The sequence below is a fragment of the Rhineura floridana genome, chromosome 14 (assembly GCF_030035675.1).
Source record: "Rhineura floridana isolate rRhiFlo1 chromosome 14, rRhiFlo1.hap2, whole genome shotgun sequence".
NCBI lineage: Eukaryota > Metazoa > Chordata > Lepidosauria > Squamata > Rhineuridae > Rhineura > Rhineura floridana.
The window spans coordinates 17,479,326-17,496,244 of NC_084493.1; the positions used below are offsets into that span (position 1 = coordinate 17,479,326).

A 16,919-nucleotide genomic window follows, 5' to 3' on the forward strand; every position below is an offset into this window, starting at 1 on the left:
TGCCTTGGGTTTCAGTCAGACCTCATAGGAGAAAAATGATCTGTGCAGAGCTATCCAGGGTACTGAAACTCCAGCCTGACTTACTACCTGCTTCCCTGATTATGGCTGGGTCATGCCCTCATGACAGAAGCGTCATTGCAAGAACCCATCCAAGTTGACTAGTATAAAGCAACACACTCAAAGGTGATGTCAGAGACAAAAGGCTATGAACAAGCGCATTGTTCATCACCAGAATTCAGCCTCCCAGCAACAAGGATGTGCCTAGCTGGATTTGTTTTAACCAGCCAGTGTCCAGATTGAATATGCTGATGTTCTTGCTTCCAGTAGCCTGAAGAAAGCCCCTTTATGGTCTACAAGCTCACATACTTTTGCCAAGGTTAGTAAAAAAATGAAATATGCCAACCAAAATACACTGGGTGATATTCAACTAAGTCATAATCAGAGTAGACCCGTTGAAATAATTGGATTTAAGTCCATTAATTTCAGTGGGTTTACACTGAGTACAACTTAGTTGGATAGTTATTCATTTATTTTAATTATATACTGTGTAATACCACAGCTTTTAAGCAGTATACAATAGGAATGCAGGAGGGATACTGAAAAGGCAAAGCGTAAATCAGTTAAAATTCACCATAAAATCAGGAAAGCTTGATTCAAATGCCTGCTGATTTTTTTAAAAGTCTGCACCAAACACCAGAACTTTGACAGGGAGGGGGCCTCACCCAGGAGAGGGTTCCACAGAATTGGACCCACAATACTGACTGCATGGCTCCTGGTGGATACACTCTAAGTGTCTGAGACATGGGGGACTGCTAAGAGCGAGTTCCACAAAGACCCCCATGTTTGGGCAGGGATATAAGGAATCAAAGCAGTACTTAAGGTATCTTGGACCCAAGTTGTCGAGGGATTTGTAAAATAATACAAGAACCTTGAATTTGGCCCAATAGCATATGGACAACAAGTATATCATATATAGGAATGAAGTTGGGTATAGATATGTGTGAGACACTGCCAAGAGTTTAGTGAGAAACTTCTTCCATAATTCCTTGAAATTTTAAAGCAGAACAAAAATACCAATGGAGTCTGCTGGATCTGTTGACTATGCCTATGGATTGCTTTCAGGTTCATTCACACTGTCAGACTCCACTCAGGAAGCACTGTATGTTCTGGCATATAATTAGTTATACAGTGTTTATTTTTTTTAAAAAAAACTTCTCCAACACAGGGAATGTTTCCATTGTCTGTGCATTGAGATGATCCTAATTCTGTAAAAATATTTTAATCCTACAATGAGCTAAATTAACTTTTGTCGCCTTCCATGTCCTGTTTTTCAAACTGGTGCCAATAAGTTCTGATGAAATATTTGGCTCAAAATGTTTTTATGTGAAACATGAATGTGAGTGATCTGCTATTTAGAAATGGGTGTAAGAGAAGTTGGATGAAGTGGCAAAATTTAAAAAAATAAAGGAGTGGGAAGGGGTGAGAAGGGCTAGCATATTATATATTAGCAGCCTTGTAGCTTGGGAATTCTTAGAAACAAACAAAAAATGTGCAGTTTTGCAAGGTTCAATCTGCCATCTTGATTAAAAATATAATCTAATTGCATCCAGACACAGACAAAAGCCTGCTACTTGATCTCAGGGACCCTGATGCAAAGTTTGGTTAAAAGCAATGCAATTTTGAAAGATTCAGTCCACCTTTTTGATTCAAAATAGAATTCATTTGTATCCCAATATAGATGAAAAACTTTGGTCTCAAGAACCATCATGCAAAATTTAGCTATGATATCTTAAGAGGTGTCCAAATGCATGATGAACAAACAACTTTCCTAAATATGAAGTAGCTACTAATTTGTGGCAAAATTCACACACACACCCTGAAAATGGTATCTCCCTGTGAATATAGGGGGCAATTTCCTGCCACTTTCTTGCAGGTGGAGAGAAATTTCTCCAGCATTTTCAGAAGGGAGGTGTTCTTTTCTTTCCTGAGTCTCACCAGGAAGCCTGGCCAGCGAGAAGCTGTGGAGAGGGCCTTGTGCCACTTAATTCCCAGAATGCCTTGGAATAGTGGAGGCTGGAGGCTCCACGTCTAGGAGGGGGGGAGTTTTAGTCTGAGCTTTCAAGGCACTGTCCAAGGTGCTGAGATTCCTCAGCCCTGATTTATATGAATATATTTACCCCATAACTTCTATCCCTACTGAATCCTTAGGGGAGCTAGGCAGGGAGAGAGGCAACGAGCGAGGGCAGGTCCTCTTGTGCCCTGGTGGGTGTTGCAGATGCAGTTTGGCTGGCAGCTGTTGGATGCAGGATGCTGGAGCAGACTGACCCTTGTGTCTAATCCAGCATGCCGCCCCTCCTGTTCTGAAGCGGAAACTCTTACAAAGGCTCCAGACTTGGTTCTCTGAGTTCCGCCTGTTTCTCAAAGCTTTCTCTCTGAATTATTTCTAGCTGAGCTGGTGATTCCCACTGCGGCTCTTCCCAGCCATCGCATCCTGTGCGTGATCGTCACCCTCCTACATGGCTGGGAAACGTATGGCACATTGCAGGGACCCCGCGTCCAAGCACTTCCTTAGCAGTTCTGTCCGTGATCTGCTGGAAGCCGAGGCTCACACCTCCTCCTTCCTGGGCATTACAGAAGATTCCTGCTTTTAGCAACTGGCTGCGATGCCTGCGGTGGAAAGAAAAGTTCAAATCCTGCACGAATCAGACCTGTGTTGTGGGGGTGGGGGTGGGGGAGGAAGGCAAGGGGAGCCCGTTGCGTATCTGGAGCGCAGAGAAAGAAAAACCTTTGAAGTCCTCCACGAAAGGTGTCACTTAGTGTTTCCGCCAGCAGATGGCGGAGCTCTCATTTTGAGCTCACTTCCCAGCCGGATTGCTACTAGCAACTAGAGTGGATTTTTCATCCTCCCGTGTTTAATACCTTGTGCCCAGAAACAGACGTGATGGGAGTTCTAGAAATGGATCTTACGACTTCTGCATTTCTTTATTTTTTAAGCAGCCATGGGGAGTGCTGAAACTTGGATCAGAACAGTGGTGTTGGGGAATTTGTTTGTTTGTTTGTTTATTATTTACCTGCCCTTCACCCAAAGGTCCCAAGGTGAGTCACAATGCTCAGTTAAGGTACACATATGAAACATAAAATGTAAACATTTAATACACACATATTGTTGTTGTTGTTGTTGTGTGCCTCCAAGTCGACTACAAGTTATGGCGACCCTATGAATCAGTGACCACCAAGAGCATCTGTCATGAACCACCCTGTTCAGATCTTGTAAGTTCAGGTCTGTGGCTTCCTTTATGGAATCAATCCATCTCTTGTTTGGCCTTTCTCTTTTTCTACTTCCTTCTGTTTTTCCAAACATTATTATCTTTTCCAATGAATCATGTCTTCTCATTATGTGTCCAAAGTATGATAACCTCAGTTTCATCATTTTAACTTCTAGTGATAGTTCTGGTTTAATTTGTTCTAACACCCAATTATTTGTCTTTTTCACAGGCCATGGTATCTGCAAAGCTCTCCTCCAACACCACATTTCAAATGAGTTGATTTTTCTCTTATCTGCTTTTTTCACTGTCCAGCTTTCACATCCATACATAGAGAATGGAAATACCATGGTCTGAATGATCCTGACTTTAGTGTTCAGTGATACATCTTTTCTAGTTCTCTCACAGCTGCCCTCCCCAGTCCTAGCCTTCTTCTGATTTCTTGACTACTGTCTCCATTTTGGTTAATGACTGTGCCAAGGTATTGATATTCCTTGACAAGTTCAATGTCCTCATTGTCAACTGTAAAGTTGCATATATTATTAAACCAACATAAAATCACTACTGGAATTCTACATGTGGTATTGAATCAATGCCCATACAAGGTGAAATACAAAAAACAGAATGCAGCAATAAAATTCTGCAGATGTAATAAATCAATGCTTGTGTATTAAATGTTTATATTTTATTTTGTGTTTCATATCTGCACCTTAACTTCTCTTTGAGCATTGTGTGCTTTTTGTTAAGGCAGACTTTAACTTTCCAGTCTCAGGGTAGGTCATAACAGTTTTAAAATAGATAATTAAAAACAGTGAAAAACAACCAAAATCGCATCATGAAAAATAGAGTGGGTCCTGAAAGAATACATTTCATGTGTCAAACACCAGGGTACAGAGGTGCACCTTCAGCATTTGCTGAAAACTGTCCAGTGAAGTTATCAAATGCACCTCTGTGGGGAGGGAGTTCCACAACTTAGGGCTGCCACAGAGAATGCCCTCTTCCTGGCCAGCATCCCCTGGACTTCTGAGAGTGGTAGCATTACCAAGAAGGCCCTTCTGCAGATCTCAGAACCAAGAAAGTCTGTAGGGAAGAAGTCTATCTTTCAGATGCTTGATTATTTAAGTTATTTAACCCTTTCCCAAGTGCAGTTTTCCTGATCTACATCATCTTCTCCTTAGCATGATTGGATATCCTGACATTTACAATTTTAGAAAAGCAGCCTCTGAAAGAGGGAGTGTGTGTCAATTTCTATTGTGTGTGTCAATTTCTATTGTGTGTGTCAATTTCTAAAGGCATAACTGTCTCTCCCCAGCACCACTATTTCAGTCAAAACTGATGTATGTGATAGGAAGCTGCCTTATACTGAGTCAAACTGTTGGTCCATCTAGCTCAGTATTGGCTACACTGACTGGCAGCAGCTCTGCAGGGGTCCAGACAGGAGTCTCTCCCAGCCCTTCCTGGAGATGCCAGGTATTGGACCTGGGACCTTCTACATGCAAAGCAGATGCCCTACAACTGAGCTATGGCCCTTCCCAAATAAATATTCATGTCTGCTTGAAAATGGGTAGAAAAAATCAGAAGAGCCAGCCAAGGATGGATCTCCCTGACCGTCTCTCTTTTAGCCAGCCCTCCAACATTCTCTCTTTTCCTGATGTTCAGGTTTTCGGTGTTTATGTAGCCAAAACAGTACCACCCATGTACAAAGAGGTATCAATGGGCCCGATGAAACCCAAAGGTTTGCAGAATTATTTTTTTAAGAAAAAATCCTAAGAGGGGAGACCATCCCCTCCAAAAATCCCAGTAAGGACTGAGCATGCTCAGTGGCTACAGAATGCTGACTGATTGTTGGGGGGGGGGAGACAGAAAAGTGGGAGAAAGTAGAAGTGGATTGGGTAGAATCCTGAGCAGCAGAACTCTGTACTGCAGCATTTTATTGCAGGTCCCACTTCTACATAGAGATTCTCCGCTTTGTCAAAGATTGCTTCCCTAATGCATACCATTCAAGTGTAATTAACATAGGATATCATTAGGACTATACAATAGCCTCCTCATCCAGTTCAGGGCCTGGAGCAGCCCCAATCCAACCTGTGATGATTCGGGACTAACCTGACGCAAATCCGGGCTCTAAAATGTAAATATGTAGATGTTAAATATGTTAAAAATGTAAATGGACTGCCTTCGATTCCAACTTATGGCGACCCTATGAATAGGGTTTTCATGAGGCTGAGAGGCAGTGACTGGCCCAAGGTCACCCAGTGAGTTTCATGGCTGTGTGGGAATTCGAACCTTGGTCTCCCAGGTTGTAGTCCAACACCTTAAGCACTAGGCCTTGCATGCTGTTTAATTAGGATTTGGAGAGGGAACACATTTTGACAGTCCAAATACACTCCAAATGGGGCCAATCTGGCCTGGAGTGATGTGGGGCTTCTTCATCATGCTCCAGCCAAATCCTGTGTTGAGTCAAACTGGCTTGATTTGCTTCAGGACCTGGGATTTGGCCAGAGTTAATGCATAGCCTGCCTAGGGCCATACTACCCTGAACACGCCTGATCTTGTCTGATCTTGGAAGCTAAGCAGGGTCAGGCCTGGTTAGTACTTGGATGGGAGACTGCCTGGGAATACCAGGTGCCATGGGCTTAGAGGAAGGCAACGGTAAACCACTTCGGAATACCTCTTACCATGAAAACCCTATGAACATACATATATATATATATAAAGATTCATAGGGCCACTGTAAGTCGTAATCAAAGGCATAGAACAACAACAACAAATGCATAGCCCTAGGCACCATAGCGAATGTCGGCTGATGTGATAGAGGACAAAGCTTGTGGCTCTTTCCTAGTTGTGTAGAACAGGAAATGTCTGGGGCTACACCTTTTCACCTAGCTGCAGCACTATGGCATGACAAATGGCAGCAGCTAAAATTCACTCTTCTCTGCAATTAGCAAAGATTCGTACAGAAACCCTATCTCCTTATGGTTGCTGAGAGACTTATACTTCAAGACTGGAAGGATAAATACCCACCGTCTATTATGCAATGGACTGAAGGCCTCACTGCCCAGGCTACATTTGAACAGACTTCATATAGATGCCAAGTGGATTCCTATTTGGACATCTGGAGGGTTTATATTAATTTATATGCTTAACTCAAGATGCATATAGTGATGGGTGTTGTACCCATAATGCAAACTGATGGTTGTTTATTTGTATTATGATTCATATATTATTATTATATTTGTTTTGTATTTTCAGCATTTTTGTTCATTTTATTGTATGGTTATTTCCTTTCACTGTTCAATTTGCAAAAACAAAGCCCACTATCTCCTACTATATCTGGGTACCCAGTGTTGATAGCATTGACTTTCATTTAGGTTGAGCAACAAGAATGTCAAAGAATTTAGGAAGAAAGCATGCATTTATTTCACAATAAATTAAAAATTAAACCAAATGAGGCCCACTTGGTTCACTGTCAGTTTGTTACGACTTGAATGCAATGAGTTTTCATTATAATTATCCTATTCATATCCATTTATCATTCCTTTGTGGCTGGGGGTGGGACTCACCTTTCTCCAGTAGCAGCGGGTAATGTTATTAATTTCCCCAAATCCCAGCCTTTATTGTTTAGCCAAGGCCACTGCCAGACATTCAATAGCATAATAAAAAAGTGGGGCATTGCTCAGAATGTGATTAAAACATAAACTAATAGCATAATCCATCTGCAATTATTTACATACCCAGAATGCCTGAATGCTGCACCATGCTAAGAAAAAACCCATCAGAAGGGGCTGCATTTGTGGTGACTGCAATGTTCCCCCACATCTATTTATTTAAAATGGGGGTGGCTAACCTGTGGCCCTCCAGAGGTTGCTGAACTACAACTCCCATCATCCCTGATGGTTAGTCAACCTGGTTGGGATGGATGGGAGATTTGGCCTGCCAGATGTTGTTGGACACTGTCTCCATGATCAAAGGCAGTATGCTTCTGAATACCATGGGGGAAACTGGGGAGAAACCACTGGAAACCATGGGGGAGGGGGGAGAAAGCTCTTTTGCTTAGATCCTGCTTGCTGGCTTCCCATAATGGGCATCTGGCTGGCCACTGTGAGATCAGGATGCTGGACTAGATGGGCCATTGGCTTGATCCAGCAGTCTCTTCTTATGTTCTTATGACTCCAACTCCCATCAGCCACAACCAGGTTGGCCAACAATCAGGAATGATGGGAGTTGGAGTCCAGCAGCATCCAGAGGGGCACAGGTTCTCCGCCATTGATTTGGAATACTTATGTCCTGCTTCCTAACTCACAGAGGCTCTCAAAGTGGCTCGCAAAAGATTCTTACAAGAAAAACAACACTTTCTAGCAAAAAACAAAAACAAAAAACAACTGTGGTGTCCTTATGGTACTAAGATTAGTCAGGTGACATTTCATGTCTTCTTCCTTGGACTTCCCTGGTGTTTTCATTCACCCCCCCATTCCACTTGGAAGCAGAGCCCTCTAAGACAAGGTAATGAGAGACAGCAGCTGCATCTTGCTTAGCCCATGATGGAGATGAGTCTTCACTTGTTAGGAGTTCTCTGGAATAATGCTGTGTCAGGAGCGTTCTGGGAAAACAAGTTGTCAACCACCAGGAGGTGGCAACTGAAATCAGAAACAGCAGCAACAAAACGAAGGCCATTTTGGCATTCCATACCCACCTGCCCTATAGCCAATGTTATATATGATGTCAGATGTGGGTCAGGTAAAAATGTAGCCTACAGTGCTCTAGTGGCAAATTTGGAAATGCAGAGTCCCTTCATAACAGTCATCCATGGCTCCCCTATAGCCACTTCACTTGCTTGCTTGCTCTCTGTTGTCATCTCCACGCTCCTCAGTCCTTTCCACGCTCACCTGCCCCAACAACAGATGTCCCTAGGTGTCAATAAGCATGAAAGGGGAGAGTGTTAGCTGCTGGGAAGAGACTTCTCAATGGCTGACTCACCTCCTTTCACTCTGATTGTCTCCAATCACCAGGAAAGGATAAGGAAGCATATTAAAAGACTCTTCTCAGTGGCTAACACACACCCCTTTCATACTGAATGGCTCATAGGATACTGAAGACATTGGGACCCTGCTCCAAAAAAGTAAAGGGTCTAAGACCCCCCAAGGGCCTGGATGATTACACCCCTGCCGCCCATACACTGATTCAGTAGACTGATGTTTTTGAACTTTGCCTCCCCTTCTACTGAAATATAAAATGTCACTAGTGCTAGGGATGGGAGAGAAACTCGATTCAATTCACCATTACAAGGTGAACATACCTAATTCACGCTTTCTGAAACAATAAGAGAACTGAAAGAGTCACCCTTTGAAATCCTCACTCATTCCAATTTTGCAGTGCAATTCTCCGGCCAAGTAAGATTGATAAAAACCCATATACTGGGATAAAGTGTATATAAGATTGCATATATTTGGGGAAATAACTTACAAAACTCATTATTCCCTCCCCTCAAATATTCCCTCGCCTTACTGAAGACCTTCCTCTTTCAACAAGCCTTTGAAGTAGAGACCTTATCCCAATCCGTGTCTGTGTTGGAATTACTATTTTAACTGTTTTCAAAGCTTTTTTTTTTTTAAAGATGATTTAAAAGTTTTGTTTTAATATGTTTTTTAATATGTTTTGTTTTAATATGTTTTAAAGTCTTTTGTTTTTAAGATGTTTTAGAGTGTTTTTAGCGTTTTTGTTTGCCACCCTGGGCTCCTTCTGGGAGGAAGGGCGGGATATTAATTTAATACTTAAATAAATAATTGTAGGGGAAATTGCTTTGAAAAAAATGTGTTTATTAGGCAAGACTTAATAGAAATGGGTATATGCTTTGTTATGGCCTGTAGTTGCAACATTAAACTTTCTTAAATATGCATATTAGGAGAAATTCACAACAGAATACTGATGAATTTTCATGTTTTTTTTTTTTAAAAAAATAGCAAACAGATGTGGAAATGAGGAGAACTGAACTGATGACTGGAAATGAAAGATATGGAGAGAAACCAAAATTAACATTTTTGCCCATCCCTACTGGTGGGTCCCCTTGTTAAGTTTCTCTGACTCTCACACAACTGCTCCAGGAACAATAAAGCCTCTAGATGCTCACAAGATGGCAAATGCCATTGTGCCTAAAAATAATCTTATTGCATTGCTTTGGATTGTGGCCAGATGCCTCTGCTGAGGAGAGGACTGATATGCATAATGCTGATGGCAGCCAAATTTAACTTGGCTGATCAATGGGAAAGTATGAGGACCCCATCAATTCAGCTATGGCTCCACAGGATATCGGGCGTCCAGGCTGTACACAAGGTTGCTATTTGAACTAAAGACCTAAGAGGAAGACCTCAAAGGGGTTACTTTAAGGAAAAATGCCTTCCTTTTTCATGTATTGAAAGCAAGACAGTCTATCAAAAGAAAACCTTCCAAAGACTTTTGTGTGTCTACCTGTTAAGTGAGCTGTGTTTCTTTAATTTTGTTTCGTAGAACGGAGCAAATCAAAAGACTGGGAGTACACTAGGAGATGGTACCTTTAAACTCTGACTTCTTTGTGGAGGAGCTAGGAACTGTCTTTCTCTCCACGAGGGAAGGAGTGTGTGATGAAGATTTTTTGGATTCAAATCCTTTACAGTAATTATTTAATATAAGTACTTTTTAAAAGGTGGCAATCCAGGATATTTTGTGCAACATTGTCAATCTTACTGTCGTAATTCTTTTTTAGTTATATAGGCCGCGGAAAACCTCACCGGGTGATGTGTGTTTTAGCATCTTTTCATTATCCCAAGCCTTTTAATATGATTTTGGTGCATTTTTAGATCTTTGGCACTAGTGATGATGAACAGAAGAACATAAGAAGAGCCTTGCTGGATCAGGCCAGTGGCCCATCTAGTCCATCATTCAATTCTCACAGTGGCTAACAAGGATTCGTTCAGTTCTCTCACTTTCTCATTTATGCAATCTTAAATTCAGGTCTCCACATTTCTGCAGCAATTTGCAATTTTAAAAAAAAACTTGTGACAATTCTCCAAAAATTGTGCAAAATTCTACTAATAGACACATTTTTGTCGGCACTTTTGACTAATGTACACATTTTTTGCAAGCTATTTCTCGTCATATAATGGATTTTGCATGTTTTTTTCCCTCATTTATTCATTTTTATACAAACTTCCCCCCAAATGCATGTTTGTAAGCATTGTTTGGTTGATGAATTGCATTGCAAAATTCGATTCAGTGTGCATTTCAAAGGATGGCTCTGTTTCAGTTCTCATATTGTTTTGGAAAGTGAAAATTTGATCAATTTGGCTTCAACTGAGAATCGAATCGAAATTGTCATCCATCCCCATGGCCAACCAGATGTGCCAAAGGGAAACCCACGAGCAGGACCTGAGTGCAGCAGCACTCTACCCACTCACGAATCCCAGCAGCTGCTATTCAGAAGTACACTGCCTCCAGCAGTAGTATTCCTTCTCCTTGCTAGGTTTCAGGCTGGTCTTGTCTTGATTTTATGCTGCTCTTCTTGTGCTGTTTTTTGTGGATGACTGATCTTGGATTCTAGTTTGTTTTGCTTGCACTTTGCAATCTTGCAAAGTTTTGCAAGGCATCCAGAGGGCTTGGTTGATGGACACTTGCAGAAATTTCATAGTAAATCAGCAAAACAGCAGATCACATAAGAACCTGCCTTGTACCGTCAGACCAAAGGTCCATCTAGCTCAGTGGCACTCTAGGTTTTCAGAAAGAGGGCATTCCCAGGCCTACCTGGAGATTCCAGGGATTGACCTAGGGGCCTTGTGCATACATGCAAAGCAGATGCTCTGGCACTAAGCTACAGCCCTTCCCCTGTAAAAGCAGACAGGGTTTTGGAAGAACCATGCTAATGTTGCCCCTTCCTGATAGGAACTTTGGAAGTTGCCTTATACAGAGTCAGACATTTGGCCCTACTAGTCCAGTACTGAATACACTGATGGGCGGCTGCTCTCCAGGGTTTCAGGCAGGCGTCTCTCCCAGCCCTACCTGGAGATGCTGGGGACTGAACCTGTGACCTTGTGCATCTGAGGCAGATGCTCTACCACTGAGCTACAGCCCTTCATTACATTATATACATTATAAAATGGGACTTAGTAGAGAAAAGGGTGGTGACAGGATTGAAAAGGCCTGTTATTGGCTTCTTGTCTCGATTGACTGTTGCCCAGATGACGTCACCGTTCCCACTTGCCCCTCCCTTCCGAAACCACTTTCATTTACTTAAGGAAACCCGCATCTGACTTTGAGAAGTGTAGCTATATATGCTGGACAAATAGGTGTAATTTTTTAAGCAAATAGCTTATTGATTTCCCACTCCGTTTCTCCGAAATGTTCTTCCCAGTGCAGGGTTTTGGTTTTTTTCCATTTTCCCAACCCGTTTCCCCACGGGACTCATTTTGCATTCTGACAGGTATCATTTATAGTGGAGCAAGCTGGGTCTAGGCACAGTATCGGTATTCAGCTTCGTTCCTCACTCACCTTCATTTCCCTGTGAACTCCGCTATGCATTCTAATAGAACAGAACACCCCAGACATCTAGGGTAGACCAGAGCCCACCAGTTCTGAGTCATTGTTTTGCACCTGAAGCAGAAAATCCAAATAGTATCTTCTGACCCTATGCATTAGTGTCTGTTCTCATAGGGCATCTTTGAACACCAGTTTCGACTCATCTTGGTCTGACTTGGAGAATACAGAACAGGGGTCGTCAGCTAGTTGTCGAGGACCGGTTCCGTTAATTTCGCTAGCTCCTCTGAAGTGTTCTCCCCCTAATGTTTGTAGGCTGACACATACCTTTCCTTCTCCCTGACTGCCTCTGACACACTCCCCTGGTTTAAAACGGTCATTTAAGTTTGTGGATAAGTGGGCAAAGGAGGGGATCCATGGGGTGAAGGAGGGAATCCAAGGGGCTGCTATTAATGTTGTTGAAGGCAGAGGGAGATACGAAGTAGGGAGACAGCCATGCTATCAAGGGAGGGTAGAGTGTAACCGACTGTTGATAACCCCCAAGCTGTCTTCCCACTCAAACAACCTGGATGGCCTCGGTGACAGTGCCCCTGGGTTAAAACTGCTGCTGGTGAATGCCAGGTCGGTGAATGGAAAATCAATGCTCATTCAGGATTTGGTCCTCGATGAGCATGCTGACCTGGCCTGTATTACGGAAACCTGGTTGGATGAACCTGGGGGGGGGTTAATCTCTACCAGCTTTGTTCACCTGGTTTTTCAATACAACAGCAGCCGAGACCTGGGGGACGGGGAGGTGGGGTCGCAGTGGTCTATCGTGATACTATCCCCCTGACCAGGTGCCCTCTCCCACAGTTCTTTTTTTTATCATTAATTTTTATTCAGAGTTTCAAAAAACAAAACAGAACAAAACAAAACAAAACAAAACAAAAACAAATTAATAACTAATACAATAAAATAAAATGTTAACTTCCGATTTGTTGCAGATCAGTTATAGATCTATAATATATAACAAACCTGTCTCTTAATATATTACAAAATCACTTTCCTCCAGTAGTTATCTTAATTAATCATCAAATCTCATTAACATTACTTTATTCTTTCCGCAAAAAGTCAAAGAGAGGCTTCCACTCCTTGAGAAATATATCCATCGATTTTTCTCCAAATAAACATGTCAATTAATCCATCTCATCAAGTCTGCTAGGTCCAGTAGTTTCAATAGCCATTCTCAGTGTTAATTCCATCTTCCATCTCCATCCTTGCACCCATAATAATCTTGCTGTCATAGTCATAGTAGTCATATAATAAAAGTCTGATAGGAATTTCTTTCATCACAAATATTTCCTTGCCATCAATTCCGAATGTACCACTGAAATGTTGTTGTAAAGCTGCATCTCTGCTCCTCCTTTCCACAGAATGCACCATCACATCTCCCGAGAGTTTTTCCATTGTCACACATCTGGAATTAATTCTGTAAACTTTCTCCATTTCAAGTTCCATCAAATCCTTCCAATCCAGGAATTTTTTTGAACCGTTGATATCTTTATCTCTAATCTCTTCACCAATTCCTTCAAGGACAGCGCTGAATTCCAGACAGTGATATTTGTCTCCAGGATCCATCACAGCCATAAAATCCAAATCTTTTTCCAAGTCCATATTTGATATATCTATTCCAATCTCCAGGGCTTGAACCTTTCCTTTAATTTTTCTTTCATTTTCTTTTATTTGTCCAGCCGTATCTTTGGTCTCATCCACCTCCCCTCTCACAGAATCCTGAATTTCCATCAGCTCCTGTCTCATTTTGCCAAATTCACTTTTCATCTCTTGTCTGCTCTGTCTCAGCTCCTGTCTCACCAGCTTAATCTCATTCATTATTTTCTGAAACATATCTAAATAGAGAACCCCTTCCTGTACATCCAGGGTCTCAGCCACCTTCTTGATTGTCATTCTTAACTATTCCCAAGCAAAGAACAGTTTATTTCTTTTTCCAGTCACAAAGGAGTTAATCCTCCAAACCTGCTGACATCACCCTCTAGACAGCACAAACCGCCTTATCTCTTATGTGTCCAAAAGTGCAAAACAAATTTAGTTCACAGCATCCAAAAAATTAATGGCATAAAAAGTAAGCAGATTCGTCAAAAAAAAAAAAAAAGTAGACCAGAAAAAATAGTCTCAAATGTCATAAAATCAGATTTCCTCTTTAGATTAGTTGCCCCTCATCCGTTTATATCTTTAAAATGCTCAATTCCATGCCAGCTTTTTGCAATAAAAAACAAAGATAGGCTATTTCAATTTTCATCCTCCTTAATTCCGTGTATATGAGAGAAAGTTATAACTCACCCAGGGATTCTTTGTTGCCGACCCTTTAACAAATCTCTTTTACTGAAACGATAACAAAATGATAAGAGTAGATAGAAGAATGCTTGCCTGTTAGAATACGTTTTTCTTTAAAGAAAAAACACGTCTTGCTTAATCAGTTTGAGCTTGCTTGAAATTCCTGGCTCCGTCCGACGTTGCTGGCAGGTCCTTCGTTCCTAATGAATTCAAGTCCCCCAACAAACACAACGAAGCTTGTGGATAATCTCTTCATTTCTCCCTTGCCTGGGAGAAAGTTTTTACCAGTCAAAAAAAACCTTTTGGCTGGTTTTAAAACTGAAAAAGCTTCCTCTGAGACGAGAGCTCGCCCCAGAGGCAGGCACAAGCTCAGCAATCCTTCCCGGAAGTCCCTCTCCCACAGTTCTCAGGGTTCGAGTGTGTGTACTTGAAGTCAGGTGGCCAGGACAGAATAGGGATTCTGTTGGTGTACCGCCCACCCCCTGCTCCACAGTCTCCCTACCTGAGCTAGCCGGGTTAGTCTTGGGGTTGGTGTTGGAGTCCCCTCGGCTTGTGGTATTGGGTGACTTCAACATCCATGCTGAGACTGCTCTGTTGGGAGTGGCTCAGGACTTCATGGCCTCCATGACAACCATGGGTCTGTCCCAAGTAGTATCTGGCCCCACTCATGTTGCTGGTCACACCCTCGACCTTGTTTTCTGTGTTGGTCGGGATGACGGTGATCTTGGTGTGGAAGAACTTGTGGTGGTTCTGTTGTCATGGACAGATCACTACCTGGTCGGGTTTAGACTCACTGGGACTCAGAGCCTCTGCAGGTGTGGGGGACCAATTAGAATGGTCCATACCAAGAGGCTGATGGATCCGGATGGTTTCCTGATGGCTCTTGGAGATTTTCCTGTCACCTTGGCAGGCGATCCTGTCAAAGCCATGGTTGATCTCTGGAATAGAGAAATGACCAGGGCGGTGGACATGATCGCTCCCGAGCATCCCCTCTTTTGGAGTGGAGCCAAACCAGCTCCATGGTTTTCCAAGGAGCTGGTGGTGATGAAGCGTGTCAGACGGGGACTAGAGCGATGTTGGCGGAAGACTCAGAGCGAAGCTGATCGATCTCGGGCTAGAGCCTATTTGAAGGCCTACTCCGAGGCAGTACGGGCTAAGAAGAAATCTTTCTTCTTGGCCTCCATTGCGTCTGCTGGGAGCCGTCCAGCGGAACTGTTTTGAGTGGTTAGGGGGCTTTTAAGTTCCAGCCCCCGTGAGGGTAATTCTGACCACTCAGCAGACCGCTGTCAAGAATTTTTACGGCACTTTGCGGACAAAGTCGCTCAGATTTGCTGTGACTTAGACGCTAAAATTGATACAGTCTCTGAGGATGTAACTTCGGTGCCTGTTTGTCCAATTAAAATTGATTCTTTTCAACTTGTTCTACCCGAGGATGTGGACAAGATCCTTGGAGAGGCGCGTGCCACCACATGTGTACTGGACCCTTGCCCTTTCTGGCTCATTAGAAGTACCAGAGGGGGACTGGTCGATTGGGTCAGGGGAGTAGTTAATGCCTCTCTACAACAAGGCAGAATTCCATCATGCTTAAAGGAGGCAGTTATAAGACCACTGCTGAAAAAGCCCTTCCTGGATCCCTCTTTACTAGGTAACTACCGGCCAGTCTCCAATATTCCATTTTTAAGCAAGATAATAGAGCATGTGGTAGTTGCCCAACTCCAGAGATTCCTGGATGATACGGATTATCTGGATCCATTTCAATCTGGTTTCAGGCCTGGCTATGGGACAGAGATGGCTTTGGTCGCCTTGGTGGATGACCTACGCAGAGAACTGGACAGGGGGAGTGTGTCTCTGCTGGTTCTACTGGACCTCTCAGCGGCTTTCGATACCATTGATCATGGTATCCTTCTGGGCTGCCTTGCCAAGATGGGACTTGGGGGCACTGTGTTACAGTGGCTCCAATCCTTTCTGGAGGACCGAACCCAGAAGGTGGTACTGGGGGACTCCTGCTCGACCCCTTGGCCATTGACCTATGGGGTCCCTCAGGGTTCCGTTTTGTCCCCCAAGTTATTCAACATCTACCTGAAACCGCTGGGAGAGGTTGTCCGGGGTTTTGGGGTTCGGTGCCATCAGTATGCTGATGACACTCAACTCTATTTCTCTTTTCCACCTGAAGCCAAGGAAGCCATACAGGCCCTAAACCAGTGTCTGGCATCAGTGATGGACTGGATGAGGGCAAACAAGTTGAGATTAAATCCTGACAAAACAGAGGTACTCCTGGTCAGTCGGAGGGCAGATCAGGGAATAGGGATTCAACCGGTGCTGGATGGGGTTGCACTCCCCCTGAAGTCTCAGGTTCGCAGTTTGGGTGTACTCCTGGACTCAGCTTTGAATTTGGAGGCCCAGATTGCTGCTGTATCCAGGAGTGCATTTGCCCAATTAAAACTGGTGCGCCAGCTGCGCCCGTTCCTGGAGCTACCTGATCTGACTAGGGTGATGCATGCCTTGGTTACATCCCACTTAGACTACTGTAACGCACTCTACGTGGGGCTGCCTTTGAAGACTGTTCGGAAACTTAAATTGGTACAAAGAGCTGCAGCCAGAGTGCTAACCGGGGCTGGTTACAGGGACTATACAACTCCCCTGTTACAACAGCTCCACTGGCTGCCAATTTGTTTCCGGTCACAATTCAAAGTGCTGGTTTTGACCTACAAAGCCCTATACGGCTCAGGTCCAGACTATTTGACAGATCGTATCTCCCTACATGAACCTGTCCGGGATTTGAGATCTTCAGGTGAGGCCCTTCTTGTGTTCCCCACACCTTCG

At 43.3% G+C, this 16,919-nt stretch overlaps 1 pseudogene; it reads left to right on the forward strand.

Moving 5' to 3' along the window:
* The first annotated feature begins 5,781 nt into the window (after positions 1 to 5,781).
* Positions 5,782 to 5,900, forward strand: LOC133370140 (5S ribosomal RNA; annotated as a pseudogene).
* The last annotated feature ends 11,019 nt before the right edge of the window (positions 5,901 to 16,919 follow it).